Here is a 14,537-nt window from a genome sequence, read left to right on the forward strand (position 1 = left end):
AAACATTATCAAATTTATTAACGGAAAAGGATGGACGTATAAGGTAGGAGAGCCTTCAACAGTTCACTTTTGTTGAACCAACTAAAAAATGCAAGATGCCAAACTCTCTTCTTCTCTCCCTTCTACTAAATTAATTGACTACTTTTGCACTACCCCCGAAGGCGCAATGGGTTAAACCCTTGTGCTGGCAGGACTGCTGACTGACAGGTTGACGGTTCGAATTTGGGGACAGCGAGTGAGCTCCCTATGTCAGCTCCAGCTACCCGTGTGAGCTCTGAGTTTGCAGAGACAGAAGTAAGCTGAGAATAACAGGAGAGATGGGAGGAGAAGAGATCAGCTAAGGCATTTGAAAAACAGATATAAATAAGAGGGCAGAGGATTAATTGGCACTATCACTGCCAAACCAGAACAGTTGGAGGCCATGGCATTTGGAAACACACTCCACTTAATACATATTGAGAATCTCTCAGTCGGAATGCTAAAATCCAGACTATGCCAAAATCTGAAATTGTCCACATGGAGACTGAGATAGAGATAAATTTGCTTTCTGATAGATCAATGTACACAAACTTTTTGTTTCATGGCCAAAATTATTCAAAATATTGTGTATAAAACTACTTTCTGGCTTTGTCTATAAGAAACATAAATGAAATTTGTGTTTAGACTTGTGCCCCATCTCCATGACATTTTAGTAGGTACAGATATGCAAACACAGATATTCCAAAATCAAAATCTAAACCTAGTATTTTGGATAAAAGATACTCAACCTGTACTAAGGACTTCTCACTCAGAATATGTAGCCATACTTTGTTCCTCTACCACTCATATGAATGGTAGAGGAATATACACATTTCTGATGGTCATTGAGTGTGGGGTCATTTCACCAAGTAATTTATTAACAACCAATACAGGCAGTCCCTGAGTTACAAACATCTGACTTACAAATGACTCATAGTTAAGAACAGGGGTGAGATAACAGGAAGTGAGAGAAATCTACCCCTCAGAAAGGAAATCCACTTCTGAAAGAGCTATCATGGGAAAAAGGTGTCTCCACCAAAGTTTATCACCAATCTTTGTTTCCACAACAAGCCAATTTTTACAAAATCCAATTGTCACAGGGACAGAAAGTGAGATGAAATCTTCTGAACAGGGGCACAGACAGCTGAACAAACACAACGAGGATGTTAACCTTCCATATGCTGTCCAAAGCATATATATGGATGAAGGTACACTTAAAAATTGTGCCTGTTCTGACTTATATACAAATTCAATTTAAGAACAAACTTACTGAAATCCTTCTTATTCTCACTTGGGGATTGCCTGTATACTTCTTACACACAAATACTCTGTTATTTATTTTTTTAGGAAAGAAAACCTGTTTTGAGAAAAAAGGAGAGGGTCAGAAATGGAGCAGTTGGAGAATATTGGTGGAATTAACTTACAAATCCAGTCATCCTTCCACATTTGTAGTTTTGATTATTCATGGATTTGATTGAAAATGTTGTCTCTAGAAAACTTCTAGGTCCTCCAGTGTGACGCTAAAGTCAACTTCCTCCAATGATGTTGGTGGACCTAGAGATTTCTAGAGAGAACACCTCTCTAGGAATTCCTAAGTCCACCAATGCAATTCAGTGTTTAGCTTCCAAGATAGACCAGTGATTCTCAACCTGTGGATTCCCAGATGTTTTGGCCTTCAATTCCCAGAAATCCTAACAGCTGGTAAACTGGGATTTCTGGGAGTCGTAGGACTAAACACCTGGGGACCCACAGGTTGAGAACCACTGATCTATCATAAGTTGACAATAGAATCAGGCTAGAGGACCTAGACATTCCTACAGATGTATTTTCTCAGTGTAAAAAAAAGGCAATTTCTTTCACTTTCACGGGGGGTCCTGTGCCCCTAACCTCAGTGAATGTGGAGGGCTGACTGTATACATTTCAAAGGTGACGTCTATGGGGAAGAGCAATTTGTAAAGGGAAAACAGCCACCCTTCTTCCCATCTCCCTCTTCTCAGCTCCTAATCTCCCCCTCTGGATGTGACTTCTCTTCTTCAAAAGGGATTGTTGAGCTAGGAACACATGTTGCATGTAACCTGTAGTTTAGCCCTAAGCTGTGCTAAACCACATGTGAGAAAGTAATACCCCTTTAATTAGCAAGCGGACCTGTGCTTCTATTTACTTTTTAGCTGTTCAGCCCAAGGGTGTAATGAAATAAAATTGGATCTTATGCATATAAGGAGGCAAACCTGAACCAGTTTATTCACCAGATTTTTCCCTTAAAAGAGAGAGAAAGGTCAATGTTGCAGCAGTTGGTGTGCGGGGGAGAAGGAGGGATATGCAAAGACTATGAACTGCAAAACTGTTGGCAAAATATTTGGCTTGCTGTTGGTCCGTGGCCAATATTTCCTTTGTAAAACGAATCCCACATCTTTCTTAACTTAAGTCTTTTCTTTCTTTTTAATTTGAAACGTATTTTGAATATTTTGCTTAATGAAATCCTGGAACCTGATATGGCCCCTTCCAATTAAGACAAAAATGGGAAAGTCAATTAAAATTCTGACATTAGCCACGATCACATAAACACATACTTCGGCTAATCCACTATTCTTGCGGTTCCTGTTGATGTTTTAATATCATGCATCAAGACATAGAGTAGGAGTGTCAATGTATCACTGAAAAGGGGGGCATCCTAGGTCTAAGCATGCTCACAGGCTGAATTTCTTACTGCATTGGGAAATCCAAACACTAGCTTGCACAAACATGTTGTTATTATGCATCTTCAAATGGACGCTATTGTGAAAAATGCCCTCCTCTTAAGCTGAGACAGTGTGTCTTCTTCACCCAGTGAGTTTCCATGGATAAGCGGTGATTTGAACTCTGCTTTTTTTCAGATGCACCTACATCACATGTGTCAAACTTGAGGTCTATGGTCCAAATCTGGCCCATCATGCCATTTTATGTGGCCCTCTGGATGCTGGACTACAACTCATGTATTCCTCATAATTCGATATCATGACTAGAGCTGATGGGAGTTGTGGTTCAGTAACATCTGGGAACATTTTGTTCTATTTAGTCAGGATAGTGGGGTTTGAATTTAGATTTGATGTCTGATTTTAAAATGTCATTTAACCTTTCCTCTACTTCAGAGCCACAAATGTTGTTTGTGTGCAGTTCTCATTCTCCCCAGTCCATCAAAAGTGATGGAATGTATCATTCAATAACATCTGGAGATCCAAACTGGATAAAAACTAAAGAACATTGACCACTATATAAAAAGTATAGTTGGCCCTCTGTGTCCATGGATTCTCAATGGATTTAACGTCTTTTTGAAGACAATCATAAGACTGATGTGGCCCTCAATTAAAAGGAGTTTGACACCCCTGACCTACACTGTAGCAACAATGCAGTTTGATACCACTTTAACTGCCATGGCTCAATACTATGGGATCGTGGTAGTGATAGTCTCCCAAGCTCTTTAGTCTCCTCTGCCAAAGAGTGCTGGTTCAGGATTCCATAGCATTTAAAGCAGTTAAAGTAGTGTCAAACTGCATTAATTCTACAGTGTAGATGTACCCTTAGTGTCCTAGTTCAATGCACAAACTAACAGACCGTTCCGGTTCTCCAAAATGTTAGCTTAAACGATTACAATTTTTTCTTTTCATTTTTAAAAAAACAGCCCATTTAGAAATTTCCTGAACAGCATATTTATTTACCTTGATTTTCTCATCTGGACTATCTCACTGTTAATTTGGTGGTTGATTCTCTTCATTTGTAATTGATTTTGGGAACAGCTGGAAAAAGTTGCTTTTAGGGGCTATAACTCCCAAAATCTGCCAGTCAGAACAGCGAGTATGTTGCATTTTGAATTTCCAACTTCATTTACCTGAATGAATATTTACACTCACTTCTTAATCACTAATTACATTCAGAAACAGGATGACCATGAAAACACTGGATAAAAGAAGGAAACTGAAAGTGTTTCCTGTTTCAGTTCTGAGCATGAAGTTAGCACTGTTTGAGATTATTTTTTGATATTATTGCCTACAGTTTTCACTTTTGGCCTTTCTTTGAAAACAATCTGTCTCAATATTGCGTCCCCATATCTTGCCAAATTACAATTCCCATTATTACGAAAATTGCCAGCACAGAATATCTGGACATCTAAGGATAGTAAAAGGTGCTCAAGAAGGATTTTTTAAATGAAAACACAGGTGTGAAGTGACCATCTCTGTGAGTGTTTTCATAAACCAAGCAGCAGTTTTTCTCAATAAAAGAAAAAAAATAGCCTATGTCCTATCCTACTACTTTATCACCCATATATATTATTTGCAATTGGAAACGACTGTAAAAATATGTCAGAAAGCTTAGATTTTTTTTTTTAAAAAATTAAATATTGGAGATGATACATTGACTTGTTTATTCCTAGATATGTACAGATGTCTACGTATTTATGAAAATTCAAGTGGTGTAATACGAAAACACGATTTGATTTGAATTTGATACTCAAGTTTTGAGTGCCCAATAAAACCATTCACCAGGTTGTCAGCATTAAAACAGCATTAAAAAAACCAATCTTTTCCAGCAGGCCTATCCAGATGGTTTTTAAATTATGAATTTTTAAAATTTCAATATGCATGCTTTTTTCAACCAATGATATGCCTTTTAAAGTGGTCATGTATTTTTCACATTATTCAAGCTATTTTTTTTGTTTTAAGAATTTTTAGCGTTCTGATACAAGCAAGCTGTTGTTTCCAGAAGCTCACACGTGTACATTAGTTTTAACCAGAGCCGGCCCTAGGTATTTTTCAAGTGTAGGCAAACAGAATTTTGGCGCCCCCCCAAAACCAATCACTGAAAAATAAAAGCATTGGATAAGCGAAAATGTTGGATAATAAGGAGGGATTAAGGGAAAGCCTATTAAACTTCAAATTACATTAAGATTTTACAAATTAAGCACCAAAACATCATGTTTTACAAGAAATCAACAGAAAAAGCAGTCTCGACTGCGCCCCCGTATGTTTTGCACCCGAAGCGACCGCTTAATTCGCCTCATTGTTGGACCGGCCCTGGTTTTAACCAGAGCTTGAAAAGTCCCCCCCCCCCCCCCAATATTAATGCCTAGAATATCCTAGCCAAGACCGTCACCGTAGCTATAGCTTCAAAAACCTAACACTTCCATGCTCTGGTGTTAATCAATGGAAAAAACAGGCTTAAAGAACACACTCAATTAAATGGGACCTCCTTCCAGATATGTATGCTTGCTTATAGAGAGACAATGTGGTGTAGTGGAGCCTTAGGACTTCATCCCATGAGCAAGGGGAAAGTGGGGGGAAACAGAGGGAACAACCTCACCCAAATCCCTCCCGTCTTTCCCCATCTTCTGGGATGGTGAGTCATTTCACATCCTTACCACGTCAATGCCTGCCTTTCCTCTGCTTTCTCCCGTATTACTGTTTGGAGTTGGGCAACTCCTGACTCTTGAAGATGGCTTTAGAGTTTCATTTCCATACAAATTATAAGAGTTGTAGTTTTAAAAGGTGTTTGGCCTTCTCTGCCAATGGGTGATGGCTCATCACCAAACTTCAACTCCCACAATTCCACAACATTGAATCTTGGCAGTTAAAGTAGTGTCAAACTCCATTAATTGTACAGTATAGATGCACCTACTGTCTTGCAGATGCAGATTTCATGATGAAGTTGACAGGAGAATAATAATAACAACAACAACAACAACAACAACAACAACAACTTCATTTTTGCATCCCGCCTCCATCTCTCCGAAGGGACTTGGGGCGGCTCATATGGGGAAACTCAGCAATATAGTTAAAAGATCATATTAGTATTCAAATAACATAATCATAAAACAATATAAAACAAACAACAATATAAAATAGCAACAACAACCAATGACCTAAAATAGCAAACAGTTTCTGGGCTCAGCAGGTGGGGTAGTGAGAATCAATTATGAGGGCAGGTCTGGTGGATAAAGTGCAAATGTCAGAAGGGAAAAATTAGGGATAGCGGGCAATATACATAGAGCACTATAACTCTGGGTAGGAAACAGTAGCAGAATGCCAGGACTAGAATTTGGATCATAGCTGAGGCCAAATTTTCCTGTTTGCAGAATTCAGATTTTTTAAATGACTAAAAACTAACTTTTGTTACTTTTGAGGACCAAGGGTTTGTTTGTAATATCGCAAGAAAGCAACAACACTAGTGTCTATCTTCTCCACAACATATGCAATTCTATAAACATCCATATAAAGTCCCTTGTTACCTGTTTCTTTTCCCTCAGAAGAAAAAAACAATACGATCCCTAAACCTATTTGTTGCCTTTTTGACAGATCCACAATATCATTTTTGATATGAAGTGACCGTAAAGATTTTTCCCAAGCAGAACTCCATAAATTAAAGGCATGATCCCTGTGACTGGTATATTTCCCATTCCTTCCATAAAATTGTTATTTTTTTCATTGCTGCCATGCAGAAGACCAGATGTTTTGGTGGAGCTATCTTTCATGTCTTCCAAAGCTTGTCTATGGCTAGTCACTGCCTGTTAAGGTTCCATAAATATAGACTCTTGTTATTATTCTTTTCATTCTAGCAGACAACCTTATACATGTGTAGTGAAACTTATTCCCCATTTTGTTGCTCTTTCATGTAGTGTGAGAGACCTCCATGCTTGAGCATTATCCCCACAGTGAACAACTTGTCGTCATCTGCCAACTTGGTCACTTATTGTTAACCCTCAACTGCAGATAATTTATGAGCAAGTTAAACTGGTCCCAATATAAGCTCTTGGGGAATTCACTGTTTATTTCCTTTCATTGTGAAAACTGTCTGTTTACTACAACTCTGCTTCCTGTTTTTCACCCATTACCAATCCATAAAATGACCTGCGCTCTTAATCAATGATTGCTAAATTTTCCCAAAACCAAGAGTCCTGTGGTACCTTAAGAATTAAGATTATTATCATGCCCTCCTCCACATTATTGAGAAAGAACACACGAATACATATAGTACACAGGGAAATAAGTGTGCGTGTGTATGTGTGAGTGAAGTCAGATAATTAATGAAATAGAACTGGTTATATTACCAACACTGGCCATTCACAAAACTGTAGCTAATAATTCACACATCCTGGCATGAGATGAGAGAGATAAATAACTGTTATCCTGATTCAATTCTCTGATGATAGACTTCCTAACGAATTGCAACTTGGCAAGGTATTTTGTCCCAATAAAATATAAAGTTCTGGATAAAAGTAACTGAAGAGGCAATAATAATAAACCATAGGAAATGATCAGGTTTGAACTTTATAAAATCTGAACTTTTGATATGTTGCTCAAGAATGTCTTGGTTTTCTGTATTCTCAGAATGCAAAAGAATTTGCCCCAATGTATAGATCTCCATAGGAAATGAAGCACATGTTTTAAGGCCGAATTGGTAGATGCTGTTCTCCTCACTGGCAGGAAGGAAAGAGGATCAATTGAGTTAATCATCAGTTCTGTCAGAGCTTTTTATGCTTTGACTTTGTGATCATAATTTAACAAATCATAGACTGTGTGACCATGGTTTATGCTTACAGATCCTGGGTAAGTTTCCCATTACATGTTTCTACAGAGAGCAAATGTATCCAGCAAAATAATGTGCACATTGAAACATATATCCAATTTGCATTTCCTTCTCTGGATTACAATTATCAATTCAGTAGTTTTTTTGGCTCAAAGCCCTAGAATGTGAAAAATCTTGCATTCTTTGACAATTTAATCAACAAGGTGTAGTAGTAGCAGTAATAGTAGTAGTAGTCATCGTTGTCAGAGGAGGAGGAGGAGGAGGAGGAGGAGGAGGAGGAGGAGGAAGAAGAAGAGGAAGAAGAAGAAGAAGAAGACACGATACGAGGATTTAAAGACTGAACTGCAAAGACTCTGGCACAAGCCACTAAAGGTGGTCCCAGTGGTGATCGGCACATGGGGTGCAGCACATGAGACCTTGGCCAGCACTTAAAAACAATAGAGCTGACAAAATTACCATCTGTCATCTGCAAAAGGCCACCCTACTCGGATCTACACGCATTATTCGCAAATACATCACATAGTCCTAGACACTTGGAAAGTGTCTGACGTGTGATCCAATACAACAGCCAGCATAGTGATCTTGTTTGCTGTGTACTAATCTTGTTGTGTATATAATAATAACACTAACAACAATAATAATAAGAAGAAGAACAACAACAACAATTTATTACCTGCCTCTCTCTGTGGCTTGAGGTGGGGTACAACATCATTAAAACAAGAGATAAAACAGACTGATATACCTATTTTTTCAGCAATTTGTTTTGACACTGGGTATTGCAAGTATTCACATAACCTCAAATTGTGCCAATAGGCAGGGACAGTCAGAAAATTATCTGCTGTCATCTGGGTTGTTTTTCCAGTTACTTTAAAAATATCCCGATTTCTCTCTTCTCTCTCCACTTTCCCCTTTGCCATCATCATACTTTCATCTTTTGTAAACAATTTAAAGTGCAAAAGTAGTTGGCCTTCCATTTACCCATCAGTTGGAGAAGAGAGGAGGGGGCAGAATGTTGTCCTTTCCAGTAGATGGGCAAAATCAAACTGCTATGGCCTCTTTTACCTTGTGTTTTCTTCATTAATTTGCAATTTTGACTGCATTCTGATATTGCTTGGCCACATATGTCCCCGTTAGGGAAGTAATTCACAAAGCTTCCCATACAAGCCATTTCAGCAGTTTTCTTTCCTCTACAAGTCTATGTAGTTTTCAAAGGCTATTCCCAATCATTACTTATTCTGTGCAATGTTTGCACATGGTTGTTTCGGAAAAAAATATTTCAATCCAAAAAAGGCTGTAAAGGAGATTTATTCTGCATGAAATTCACATAGAAAACAGAATTCTATTCACAGATTGACAGCTTCTTGTGGCTGGAAATTTTGGGTTAGTAGATCGGGCAGACCATAAGTCTGATCCAACACTTCTCACTTTATCATCTTATTTTAACTTCAGTTTTCAGATCTGACTAAATAAAAAACTATCCAGACACCTTTGGTGCACCTTAGCTTTTCCTGGTTATTACCTGATACAACAATGTTATTCTTATGGTGTTTATGTGTGCTTAATCATAACGTCTGAATAGGGAGCTGGAAAAGAAGAAACACAAGTAGTACGCTACAGAACCTGAGTGTGAGGATTTAAATCTCGTTGCTGATGGCAGAAAATAGCTAACATTTATTCTTTGTTCTATTAAAATCCAGGAAAAGTTTAACTTTGCAGCCATCTTGATATAGCAGAAAAACAGGAAAGCGTAGGAAAGGTGAATAAGAGAAAGAAAAAGCCTTGCTCACCTATATGCCTGGCAAATATTCTACCATCTGATTAGATAGTGTAGAAATAGATGAGTACGACAATTCATTTTTCCTAGCAAATAATCAATATTCCTGCCAAAATCAAAAGGTGTTTTCTCCTGCCTATCTTCCTTAAATGGCAATAAAACAGAACAAACAAATACTTCATAGGATATCTAAAAAGCAAGAATGGAGGACAGCACAATAGGAGGATTCTGAATAGAATAGGGGAAAAGAAAAAGTGTCCAGCTTTTCCAAAACGTATAATATTTTTTCTCATCCTATAACAGAAGGTTCTCAGGGCTTTGGTCTGGAATTGGAAGGAACTACTAAGCATCACAGGAAAGAGTGTCCATGCCATGTGGAGCAGAGCCACAGCACTCTTCTCTCTGAAGCCAAAATATAATGTTTGACTGTGAAGGCAGCGTTGCGTTCCACTTCATCTAAAGGAGAACATTCCAAGACAGTCAAGTTCATTTATTGAGGGAAAGACTAAACTAAGGTGGATTTATAAAGTCATTTTCTTTCCTACTGCAAAGTGATCTTTTGGGTTTTGGTTTAAAGCTGTAAATAGTTTTTTTTTCTTTTAAAAAGATTGCATTTTATTAATATAATGAATCACCTTGAGACGCTGGCAATGAAAAAGCAAACCTTGAACTTGCCACCATTTCACTACGCCACAGGAGACAAGCATTCGCAGGGGTGGCCTATTCTCTGGATTATGATGAAGAAACTATGCTGTTGACTTCCTTTTTTCACTCACAAGGGTGATCTACAGAAGATACATAGTTTTTGCAGGCACTCCAAAAACTAGAGAAATGGCCATGTCTAAAAAATCAGAGTGCAGCCAACTCTCATGAGCAAAACACCCCACAAAAATAACACGTGAACAAGGCCTAAGGCTGTTAATATGTGTAGTTTTCATATTAATTAAGGATCCTTCACTTTTTCCACTTGTGATGTAGATGGACCTCATTTACTTGACATGTACAGGAACATTTTAAACACATTTGTTTCTTGGGAAAGTTCCTTTGATATGACACATATTGGCCGGTGCTCTGTATATTTTGCAAAATTAGTTAAGATTAATAAAAAATTAACTTACAAAGACTCATTCATTATGGGTGTTGTTTGTGAAGTATCTGTTTACTAAATGTGTGTACTTGCCTTCTAGTTACCTGTCATCTTATGACAACTTCATAAAATTCAGAGGAATCATTGGGAAGGAGTACTCAAGAGTTGGTTTTACTAGTTTCTTCTTCTGAAATATACTCTATAACACCTTGTATTTGTTGCCAGTCTCCCATTCAAGTAGTATCCAGAATTTACCTTGCTTAGCTTCCAAGATCAGATAAAATATGGTGACTTATGCATGGCTCTGCCTGCTATACTAGAAATCAAATCATTTCAATAAACTGGAATGGGAAAAGTGACTATTTTTTCCAAACTCCAGTAACAATTACAATATAGATCGAAGTTTAGAAGTCAGAAGCATCCAAGATATTCCCAGGTTCCTCCATGCCTCTCTGATAAGATTTATTCCTCTCTTTCCATTTCGGATCTAAACTGGTTAGAGTTAGTTCTTTGTCAATTATCATGCTAACCACACTTTGCCATAACTATGATTAGCCCATCTGTTTCTAACCATGGTGTTTGGCATAGTTAGGACTGAAATGTAAAGATAAGGAGTGACTGCAAGTACGTTGAGAATGGAAAAATACATGTCTCGTTTTGCCCAACCCTACTTAAGTATCACTGCAAGTGACTAAGACCTCTGCAACCAAATACACATATTGTCCAGAATGAATTGATAGCATAGCTATCAGTGTAGCTTCTCCATGGGAAAGATATTCAGAATGGCGCCAGTTTTTATTGTCCCTATCATCTCTATCCCCCCTTATTCTTTTTTGCCAATTTGTTAGTAGGCCCTTCCTACAGAATTATATCTTTTGCAGGTCTCCAATAATGCTGGATCCTAAGACTAACCTTTAACTTTATCATAGGAAGAATATATAGTATTCCCTCACTTTTCGCTGGGGTTAGGTTCCAGGACAACCCGCAATAAGTGAAAATCCGCAAAGTAGGGACGCTATATTTCTTTTAATATTTATACATTATTTTAGTAGTTATACACTATTTGAAGTCTTTATCAACCAATCGCGTGCTGATAAATCTCCTCCTTCTCCTCCCATTGCCACTTGGGCTCCTTTTCTCTCCCTTTGGCTTCTCCTTCCTCCCTTCCTTAGGCTGTAAATTGTAATTTTTTATTATTTATCATAGTCTTTTAGAGTTTATTGAAAAACTGTGAAACAGCGAATCCGCAAAAAGTGAGCTGCGAAGTAGTGAGGGAACACTGTACTCTAGTAGTATGAAGATAGCGGTATAGGGATAGTGGGATGGAATATGAAAAATATAAGAAAGGCCAAGGATCTGAATGTGAAGAATATAACACACTCTGACCTTAAATGAGGGGTCTATCAATCTGTTACCACTTCATCACATTCATTAAATAATACTGAACCACCCACTTAAGAAATGGCAACCTACTGTGTTCATCACATGATGTAGGCTTTAACTGTAGGGTAGAGATAGCGTTTAAAAGGGGTTGCAAGGGTTATCTTTTCAGATGCTTTCTAAGCTGGTTGACAAGTGATCTTTTTGCAAATTTTCCAGATAGAGATGGGCAAAATGGCCAATTCTGTCATGTGACAGTATTCGTTGTTCTCAGCTTTAAAATGATATGGTTACGCAATTTGTGGGACGAACCAAAATGCCCCTGTGAGAAAAAGCTCTACCATTACCTTTTGCTCACAGAGCAGGGAAGGTCAGCAGTATGTTGTGTTCCTTTCTGTCTCATGCCCTCTCTGGGGGCCTTCCTTCCTTCTGTGTGTTGTGTGTGCCATGTGTTACCTCCTCTTCCTCTCCTCCTTTCCCCGATTCCTTCCTTCCTTCTTCAACATGGGGAAGGAGAGAGAGAGGAGGATTGCTGGAATGGTGGCAAAGGAAGAGCCCCCAGGTGCCTCCTTCCTCCTACTCCTCCTTCAGTTGACCCGAAGGGCCATCTAGTCCAACCCCCTTCTTTCTGCCATGTAGCAGAATATTCTGCCTCTTAACAACAACAACAACAACAACAACAACAACAACAACAACGATGATGATTAAAATATGTTCCTAGTTTGCAAATGTTATTTCCTTTTTAATTGTATAGTCCTTACTTTGAAAGTAGTTGTTGTGCTCCAGAAACTTCGTTTTTGTGCCCACAAACTATGCTAAATTGGTAACGACTCTACAAGATATCCAGTCATTAAGAAACTAGAGCAAAATGTGCTATAGCAGGATGTCCCTCCTGCAAAGACAAAGCTTTTACAGTTTAATAAACTTTTCCCACGTGTTCAGCAGCTGCTGAATTTGCGGACCGAAAGGTCGGCGGTTCAGATCCAGGGAATGGAATGAGCTCCCGCTGTTAGCCTCAGCTTCTGCCAACCTAGCAGTTCAAAAACATGCAAATGTGAGTAGATCAATAGGTACTGCTCCGGCGGGAAGGTAACGGTACTCCATGCAGTCATACCAACCACATGACCAAGGAGGTGTCTTCAGACAACGCCAGTTCTTTGGCTTAGAAATGGAGATGAGCACCAGCTCCCAGAATTGGACACAACTAGACTTAATGTCAGGGGAAAACTTTTACCTCTACCTCCCATGTGTTTATAATATAACCAATTAGGAAATGTCATTTATAACCCAGGAACAAAAATCATAGTCCAGGAGAGAAGGTGTTTCTTTTCACAAAGAAAACGGGGGAGGGACAGTGGGTGGGAACATCTCTCTACAATGTGATGGCAAATCAACTGAGAACTCATGAATAAAATGGATAGTTTACTAGTGTGTGATGGAGGTAGTGAAATCATACATTTAATTTCAAAACAGTGTATGCCTGAGCTGTATGGTTAACCAATTTTTCCAAACACTTGACATGTTCAGTAGGATGAAGTCTTTAGTCTCCCATGAAATACCATATCTACTTATGCAAAATTTCTGGATTAAAATAAAGTCTTAAGTCTCATAGTTTCAAAATCATTCTATGGTGAAGAGCATCAACATTAAAAAAATGTTAAGATGTATTAAACAGGTGGATTTTGGTTTATATAAAATCTCACAATCCAGCAACAAAGAACCAAATCTCATCATCCTTTTAGTCCAGTGATTTCCAAAATATAGTACTCCGTGTACTTTGGACACTGACTCCCAAAAACCCAAGCTGTTTTGGCCAATAATCAGGGATTTGGGGATCTGAAGTCCCAAATACCTGGAAGACTAGAGTTTGAGAAACACCGCTGTAGCCCAAACTACCATAATAGCCAATCATCTTCTATAGTTCGTTCATTGACCGGAAGAGGAAAGGAAATTAAAAACTTACATTTCTAATTCTGGCAAAATCCTGGTTATTAGTAGAAATAACAGACACATATGTGATCATAATCGCATAACATATGCATAATTTATTAAGGAATATTATGTAGTTAAGGAATCCAAACACCCTGCCCAATCCCTTGAGAATTAACTGCGTGTGACAGCTTTTGCTTTCTTCATAAGACGTATGCTGGGGGGCGGGGAAGCTATCAATGACGGTTTGTGACCGAGAGAAAGAACACAAACATGCATGAGCCACAATCATGAAATTGCTTCATTGCAAGCTGTCCCACTGACACAAATAAGCGGTCGCAAGGCTTGCGGAACTTTGTTGGCAAAAGGATCAGTCTGAAAACCCAGAGTGGCACCTTTGGGACACGCTGCCCAAATCACATTCCTAAATGATTTATATCCCAGACAGCCTATCTTTACCAGCAAAACCTTTTTATGCCTCCTATTAGACAGCAGTGCACTGATCTCAAATGAACCAGCTGCATTTGGAGAACAGCGGGGCTCATTTCTATTTTATTTTTTTGAAACCCTGTTTCAAAACTTTGTGTGTGTGTGTATAAAATCTCCGAGCAGAAAATAATGTGCAGCTGTGATAATATCAGGTTGGGATTTTGATTTTTTTTAAAAAAAAAAGAAAGGGAAGAAAGAAAAGGGGGGACGGAAGAAAAGAAAAACACTATACGATAGTTTTACATTGAATAATAAAAGATAAAACAGGAGAGTCTGCGAATAATTAGAAGTTGCTGTCTGAAG

General features: G+C 38.4%; 1 protein-coding gene across 7 annotated transcripts in view; it reads right to left on the reverse strand.

Moving 5' to 3' along the window:
- creb5 (cAMP responsive element binding protein 5) overlaps positions 1-14,537 on the reverse strand; it is a 323,604-nt gene that overhangs the window by 120,693 nt on the left and 188,374 nt on the right. The window lies entirely within an intron of this gene.

This window comes from Anolis carolinensis, chromosome 6, assembly GCF_035594765.1.
Source record: "Anolis carolinensis isolate JA03-04 chromosome 6, rAnoCar3.1.pri, whole genome shotgun sequence".
Classification (NCBI taxonomy): Eukaryota; Metazoa; Chordata; class Lepidosauria; order Squamata; family Dactyloidae; genus Anolis; species Anolis carolinensis.